Below are 9,608 nucleotides of genomic sequence, written 5' to 3'. Positions count from 1 at the left end.
TTCAATGCATTCAAATAAGCATTAGTGAATGAACAAGAAACTTGAATTTGAATGGAGCTGTGTTGAACCAGACTTTAATTTAATGATAGAGGGATCAAAATATAGATGCTTAATGAATGAATCCATGTGGGTTAGGGAAAGATCCTACATTTCTACCACCAACAACAATTCAACTCCAAAAAGATATAAAAAAGAAAGGTCAAATGCAAATAAACAAGCAAGGAACTCATGAAAGATAAATCTTCAGTGCACCAGAGTAGAGGGCAGAAAATCCAATTAACTTAAAGTATTTGAATGATCACAAATGAATATCAATGAGGAATTGCAAACAATGACTTATGAAAAGGGAAGTTTCTGCACATTACTCATAAGCAATAGCGTAAGGAATGTAGTTTATTAACAAGCAACATTAGAGGAGTTGAAATGAATAAAAATAATTGTGGTGATAGAAGATTCATGATATGTGCAATACTTCATTCACAAACAAAATTAAAGGAGTGATCATATATACCACAACCTGCTCATAATCAGTGCTTGTCAACCCATAATCCTTCCATAAATAATAAAAAGTGGCAATCCAATCAATGTGCCTACAATCCAAAGTATGAAATTTTAAGTAAATGTTGATAAACTTCATGCCAATCAAGATGCAAATATCAACAAACATTGAAAATTAGTACACAAGAAAATGTAGCCATTCATCAATCAACATGTATGAAGGAACTAGTGATGCATATAACTCACCCGACAATTCATGTTAACATGCAACCAACGATGCAATATCCCTACAGTCAACAACAACTAGCTAGTGAAGAAAAATGACAATCCCTTACAAACAATTACAATATACTTATGAGTATACATGAACGAAGTGACAGAACTCCAAATGAATAAAATGACTTATGCATGAGAGATGCAGTGATATGCTTGTGAGTAAAGTTTACATATCTAATAGCATGTCTATAATGGGTATTATGTGCACAGAAGTCTACAATAGTTATTCATACCGCCTACAGTAATACTTAGGCAAGAATACATATCTATCTCTTGCAAATAGAAAGATTGGACATATGATATACATGACAACTCAATGTATTCAATGAAGCCTAAAGTGTATACAAGAAATCCTTCATAAATGCAATATCACACTTGTAAGTGAAGATTATCAGCAAAGAGTGAATAGTATGGTATTCTAGAGCCAACACTGACTGATATACAAGCACCTACAATAGTCTCCATGAACACTGAAATATATGCAAGATAATGCAGTAGCTTGCCGATCGATAAGTATAACAGGACAATGTCAAATGTAGCAACACCAAACATCTTAAATCAACATACAATTACCTGGAGATGAAGATGTATTTGGAGAATCTAAAGCAGATACCATCCTCATACAATCAATGCCACTAGATTGTAAGTGAATACACTGATTCCTTATAAGTAAGAGCAAACGATACATAGCAAAGTGCAAATACCTAAAGGCCCTTTTAAGTGACCCATCATACACGCTACATGACATCCACAAGTAGAAATGCAGAAATGACTATGTCAAATACATAAGAGATTTTAGTATATGTAGTATCTTGCAGTCAGCATCAATTTGTGAATGAACACAATGACATTCGCAAGCAAAATACACTGATCTGTTGTATGCAGAGACAGAAGATATGCAGCAAATATAAACTTATACAGGTCACTATAGAGACCTGTCATATACACCAAGTGTCACCTACGGGAAAATATAAAAATGTTGCGATAAATACAAGCTTCTACGAGATGTTGTAGAAGACCCGTTATATACCACATGTCATTATGTTATATCCGAGGATGCTACAAAAAAATTAAAATATATATATATGAGGATGCTAGGAAGGCTAGACAATAAACCCAAGTTAGAGCCTAATCCTTTTATATGGGTAGATATGAGTCAACATGGCTCCAACCCTTAAATAAATATACAGTCACGGTATTGACCAAAATATTTATTTTTTAGTTCATGTTTGGCCTTTAATGTCCTTAACAAGGAAAATTAATCAACAAAAGTATTAGGCCTACAAAAAAAACCTGATCCTCTATCAGTAAGTGGACAGGGTCAACAAGGTCTAACCAATAAAATAAAATGACCCTAATCACCCTGATCATGGATGTATTGAATGCAAATCTCAATTGAAGGGTTGCACACAAATCTTAAATAAATACCACCCAAGTAACCATGAAATTCAAAACTCTAAAAGTACATAAAAGTATAAAATATTTAAAATTGAAATAAACCATCAAATATTTAAAGTAAAACCCATCCATCCTCCATAACAGTTTCCTAAGGTGGACAAATTAAAAAATCATTTCACCTCATAAACAGTTAATGTCTGGTCAAGAATATCACTAGAATTCATTCTCAAATAGTCTCCTACTAATAAGGATGTGGCATGTATCATCTAAATGGTAATTTTGTCACCAAATGGCACTGCATGTAAACAGTTATGATTAGGGCCCTTTGAACCAGTAGTTTGTCATTAAAAGGCACCACTAAAGTATGATTATGGCTAGAGTCCGTATACTCCCCAATGACATTAAATCCTTGAGATATAATTCAATAGGATATAATTGATAGGGCATAAAGCTCTCTGTCAGCTAAGGTAGATTCAAATTTGTCCCCTTAAAAAAACATCTACCCTAGGTCTATAAGGTACCCTTAGATGACACAACCCATGGTTGTTGACAAGGATCCTTCAATCAGGTTTGGTCGACTACCTCCTATGACTTATTAGACCAGGGACCATGATGGCTCGGGATGACAGAACCATAAGATCTTCATCGGGTCAATTATCTAAGCCCCCCCCCCCCCCCCATCATTTGCCTTAAGTGAAGATGGTGAATATTTTCATTTTAAATATCAAATCTTCCAAACACCCAAACCATGTTGCTACTATATGCTAGATACCACATATTTCTACACATCTGATTGACAACTAGCCTTAATCAATAGTTCTCTTTCGTTATCAGGAGGGGTAATTAACTATAGGGGTTTATGCTTATAAAAAAACATATCTCAATTCATAAAGTTCTCACAAAATGAGGGCAAAATCTATAGGTAGTGTCTTATATACAAACCCATCGACCTTCTTAATATTTACATGGGAACTTAATTTGTTAAAGTTCTCCCGAAAGCAACATGAAGGTCGGGGTGAGAATTTTTGGAGCCCATAGGGCTAAATTCTCTAGTTTTAAATTCATGGTATAAATGGAACATAGAGTACTAATAAATTCTCTTCATTAATAATTTAATAATATTTTTAATATATCATGTCTTTATTCTATACATATAGTGTCCATATGTATAGTTAATATTAAGTGTAATATGGAGCCTATGAATAGGAATGCAAACACAAGGAGGTATATTGGAATTTTATGATGCAAGCATAGGTATAATGCTTGACATATACCAAATTTATAGAGATGAATTATAATGAGGGGGTTTTAGTAGTACATATTTTATTTACTCTTCTAAGATTTTCATAGGGTAATAGACAATTGGAGTTTACAGTGGTATTGTTGGAAGAGTTAATCTATCTTTTTCTCTTCACACACGACTGAGAGATCAGTGATGGATATGCTATGAATATCATCAATATAAAAGAGAATCATTAGAAAACATATTGTATTTACATTTCATCAATCCAAAATATTTTATCTAAATAACATTTCATTTAACTTTTTTATTTTAAATTAAGTGATTGTATCTCCACCAAAACATATTTTTATTGAGTGAGATAATTATTATAATTATTGTAGGCAATACTATTATTTACAAGTAAATATTTTTTTTTTCTTGTGGGATCAATATTATACTCTATCACTATATTGCTTGATTTAATGTATATATTGCCTATATTAAGTGACATTTTTATAATTTTTAGATCGAAGAAAACCTAAGCATTATTTAGAGATTGATATATCCCTAAACTTTTTTCATAATTTTTTAGGTTACTCTACCACCCCCATTAAGTTTTTAGCATCATTGCTAAGGAAGAATTTATTTTATTTATAAAATATATTATATTGTTAAATCAATTGCATAATTAGTCATACTATATTATTTTATTCTTTTAATTTTCTTTTACTAATTACGTAATTGTGGTTGCATACTTAGAAGTCATAGAAAGGAACCATGCTTGATTTTAATTTAAAAATTGAGAGAACTCTTTGTAAGATTAGAACTAATGAAAAGATTTTAAAAATGGTCGACTCTGTTCAAGACTTAGATCATTCTAAACCTCTTAAGGATTTTGCAAACCTTATGCTAGATAGAATTCATCAGAGCATAAATAAACCTACAATCCAAGCTAATAACTTTGAATTAAAATGTGCAATCATTTAGATGGTACATAATTCTTAGTTTGGGAAAAATCCCATTAAATATCATAATCTATATTTAGTAAATTTCTTAAAATTTTATGCATCATTTAAGTACAATGGTGTTAGTGATTTTGTCATTAGACTCATATTGTTCATATTTTCTCTAAGAGACAAGACAAAAATGTGGTTAAATTCTTTACCCCATTCTCTATTACCATATGGAATGATTTGACCCATAAATTTCTAGGAAAGTATTTCTCATAATCTAAGATTTCCAAATTTAAAAATGCTTCTTTTACTTAGTTAAAAGAAGAATATATTTATGAAAGTTGAGAAAGGTTCAAGGAGATGCTTAGAAAGTGTCATCACCATGCCTTACCTGATTGGTTGATAATTCAAACTTCATAAAATGGATAGGTAGGAACCCTGATGCTACAGTTGGAAGTTCTTTGATATCAAAGCCTTTTGATGATGCTTATGAATTAATTGAGAAAATGACAATAAATATTTTTTTTAGTGGCTTACTGATAGGGTCAATCCTAAGAGAGTGGTAGGGGTTTATAAAAATGATTCTTTATTAATTTTAATTGTACAAGTTGCCAATATCAAAGAAGTTGAGCACTTTAAGCTTAAATTCTAATTCATCTTTATATTTGGAAGATAAAAGCTCAATGGAAGATAATGATATCCAAGGGATTAAAATATAAATTTTATTAGAAGATAAAATAATCTCTATTCAAATACATATAATTAAGATTGGAAGAATCACCCCAATTTTAGTTGGTTAAATAATAATGGTGAAAAACAATAAAATTATGATCAAAATAACAAATGAGTAAATTAGAATAATAAAATTCAAGCTAATAATAATCCAATACCAGCTTATCCATGTGGATTTAATCAAGACAACCAGTATAGAACTAGAAAGACACCACTAAAAGGTGTGGTCATGCAATTTTGAACTTAATTACAAAACCAAGCTACTTCAAATAAAAATTGGAAACTCAATTAAGTCAGCTTGCAATTTCTATGAGTACCAGACCCATAGGATTCTTACCTAGTAACAATGAAGCTAATCCTAAGGAGAATAAAAGGGATACTAATGGGACCAAAGTTAAAAGTAACAATCATCCACTTTATCCAACTGAAAAATTTGGGCAAGTCTATGGAAGACTATACACTTAGCGCTACTTAAGAAGTAACCCAACGTTAGGTCTAGTTAGTTATCCAATATGATTGAAGACTATAAACTTAGGGAGGCAACCCTATCCTATATATTAGGTTTTGCTTAATTTGCTTAAAAAAAAATCTTAGAAAGAGAGGAAGGGAGCACTACGACGCCATATTATTGAATGCTTAATTTCCTCAATGAGCCATAATGATTGAAATTTAAAAATTTTCGAACTTTCCTCCTGCCAAAATCTATAAAACCTATTAGGAGGAAGTTCACTTCTCAATATTTACTTACCCTTGAGTGAGAACCTTACTTTCTTCTCTTAAAAATTCAATTCTGAGTGATGGGAAGGATCATGCATAAACCCTCTTCTTCAAAAAACCAAAATGAAGATTATACCAAAAATGGAGATGCCTTTTCACTTCTTCACATGCAAAGTTCTGTTATTATCAGTAAGTTGTATGAATTCAAAGATGAGTTGTGAGAAGATAAGAAGAAATATTTAGCAAAAGTGAGGAAGATGCATGATGATAGAGTTTTCTTGTATGATCTCTTTTTGGGGTTAGATATTGTGCTATTTGATTATAAGGAGAGGTATTGCCATAGAAAAATAAAAATTGGATGGAGTGGCCCACATACTATCATTAGAAATTTTTTTAAAGGTGCTATCAATATTCAAGATAAGAAAACTTTATAAATTAATAAATTCAATGGGTATAGATTGAAACCTTGTTGTTTAAAAGAGTGAAGAGTTCTTAAGAAAGTGTATGTATATTTCATTCTAGGGTATGTGTTTTATAAAGAAGAAGGCACTAATGGGAGGTATTGGTATATATTTTATTCTTAATTGAAAATTTTGACTTGGAGAGCCATTGTTGAACTTTGGGCACCTTGTGCACTGTTTATCTTATATCTGTGTTACATTTAAAGTTATGTTATGTATTATTTTGTGTTCAAGATATATTTTATGTGTATTTTATGATTCTTATGAAAGCATGTGTTTGTAGTGTTTGTTTATTTGTTTTATTTACATACTAGCAAATTCCCTTCATGCTTAAATTATTAGTATCCTCCACTTGCATTTATATTCTGATTATTTAATTAACCCTTATAAAAATGATAATTAAAAATTATGTAAAATTAGAATAATAGTAAAAACCATCATAGATCCTAATTTGAATGAATTTTATTTGTACTTCATAGGTTGAAAAAACTAATACTTAACTCGTTCAAAAATTGAAGCTATCATCCTTATTTGAATTTAAAAGTTATACCCTTATAAAATTAACTTTTAAAATTGTAAGATGAATAATTAGTTTTAAAAATTAGATATGAGTATATTAAAATTTAAAATCATGGCTAACTATAAGATGGAATTAGTAATCTTATCAAGTCCTTACATTAAAATTATTAATATTGTATGAAGGTCTAAAGTAGATGCTAATATTCAAAATCATTAATTATGTACTCCATAAATAAGAAGAAAAAGACTTATAAAATAGTTGTCAAGGAAAAGAAAAGAAAAAGAAAAAGATGAGTACATTCAAAAATTAGTATAAATGAAAGCATAAGATTGAAAATACAATCTTATATATAAACTAAAAAGGATAAGATGGAAGTGATAATATAAGGGATGGTGCACTAGTAAAAGTATAATTTTAACAACCATTATATTTAATCATTAAAACTCAATTATTCACTTTAACAATTAAAAAGTAATGATTAAATCTATAACTTATAATTTTAAATTAGGCTATAACTAGAATGATTGATTAGTTTAACTATTATTATTTTTTCAAACTAGACGTATAGCCTAATTCATTTTTACTAATTCTAGATAGTGATATATTATCCTATATTTTAGTAATTTTAGATTGTCACTTTTTATTTTGATTAATAACTTAATTAGAATTAAAAAATTTTATTTACTTGATAACAAGCAATAGTTTAAGGTAGGGAGGATTTGATGAGTGTAAATAATGCTATATTTTATATGTTAAATTGTCAATGAAATCGTGTTATTTTAGTTGTGTTGTACATAAAAAATATAGGAAATGCATGCAATTCCAAGTATTATACAGCACCATGGCATCAGGCACTATACCACCACGATAACATTATTGACATCGCCGGAGCACCCAATATAGACATGGTGGCGACCAATCTTTGTTTGACTGTGTCATGGCATCCGAGGAGTCAACACTGCAAATCCTAGTGTTGCCCTCGATTTTCGTTCGAGTGCCCTTGAGGGCCTTTGATTGATTTAGTCAAGCCCGTCGGGTCCAATTCAAGCTTGAATCAGCTCGAACTGAGTTGAATTAAACTCAACCGTATTTGATTAAGCTCGATTAGTCCACCTTAGCTACATCAAGTTTGTTATGATTTGAGTCATCTTTTTATTTAAATTTAATTGGGTTAATTTGAGAAAATCAAATTGAATCCCGAATTGACCCGAATCAGATCTGATTTTGAGCTTAAATTTGTTCTTAAATCAAGCACTCAAATTTCGGCCAAATTACTCTATTTTCCCTCCTAATTAGCCTTAGGATGAATCCTAGGTGTAGATCTAAGGTCTTGATCATTTAAATACTCTTTTAGGGCTTCATGAGAGGGGCTCTTGCTTTTATTCTCTCCCTAGTGGCTCTCAACCTTAACTTCTTCGTGTGAGAGCTCTTCCAACTTCTCCCAACCTTCTTCCACTCAAATCCATCGGTCAAACCCCGTAGCGGTGATCCTCCGGCTTGATCAAGTTTAGATCCGTCCAAGGCCTCAATATAGTTGATGCAGAGCTTGTTTGATCATGGTTTCAGAAATAGAAATATACGAGGACAATCTACAAACTCAACTGTTTGAAAATCTCGATAAGTGCTTTTTAGAGCTTCCAAACACCATCCCATACTTTCTATTTATGATGCTAATCTAAGCTTAAAATTTCATTAAATTTGGACGCCTTGATCGAAAGAACAATTCTTTTTTTGTTTTAATTATTAATTAATATTTAATTTAATTACTTTCCAAATTTATAAAAATGATTTTTATTAAATTATTTTAAAATATCAGATATTTTATTTTAAATATTTAATTTTAAATTAATACTTTCCTATTTCTAATTATTTTAATTAATTAATTGCCTAAACTAACTAATTATTAATTAATTAATTTGAAATATAAATTATTTAAAAAAAATTATAAAATTATTTTCTCTAATATGTTAACATATCAAAGTTTTTTTTATTATTATTTTTTAAAAAAATCAATAAATATTTCTTATTTTAAATACTTTACTTATATTATTATACTTAAATATTTAATAAATGTCAATTATTTAAAATTAATTACTTTCCAAACTTATGAAGATTATTTCCCTTAATTATCTTAAATATTCAAATTATTATTATATTATTTTTAAATATTTCCTATTTTAAAATTCTTTCTTTAAATTATTAATTACTTAAACTATCTAATTCATGATTAATTGATTTAAAATTAATATATTCCAAATCTATAAAACTTATTTTTGTTGAATCATTTCTAAAAATCAGAGAATTATTTTTGTCATTTATGTTTAAAATAAATGATTATTTTCCTATTTTAAAATATGTTTCTTAATTATTAGTTATTTAGATTATTTAATTAATAATTAATTAATTTAGAACTATACCTTTCTGATTAAGTTATGAAAATTTTTTTTTATATAATTAATTTAAATTTCAGAAGATATTAATATTAATTTAACCATAATTTTATAATAATCTTTAAATACTTATTATTTTAAATTATTTAAAAACACCTTTTAATACTTTAAAACTTCAAAACTTCATAACTATTTCATTTTAAATCCAATTTTGATGCATAATACGTCTAAATTTTCAAAAAATTTTGAATTTGATTTTAAAAATACTTTTAAATATCAAAGCTTTATATTTTTGGATATATTTCTGTATTATTTAATAAGTTGACTATTTAAATAATATTTGAATATTAATATATGGTAATTATTTTAAAATTAAAAATTATTTCAAATTATTTTGAAACCACATTTGGTTGACCAGTGGATCTATCAAGCATTTATAAA

This window comes from Dendrobium catenatum, unplaced genomic scaffold (genome assembly GCF_001605985.2).
Source record: "Dendrobium catenatum unplaced genomic scaffold, ASM160598v2 fragScaff_scaffold_723, whole genome shotgun sequence".
NCBI classification, from domain to species: domain Eukaryota; kingdom Viridiplantae; phylum Streptophyta; class Magnoliopsida; order Asparagales; family Orchidaceae; genus Dendrobium; species Dendrobium catenatum.
This window is presented reverse-complemented; position numbering follows the sequence as displayed.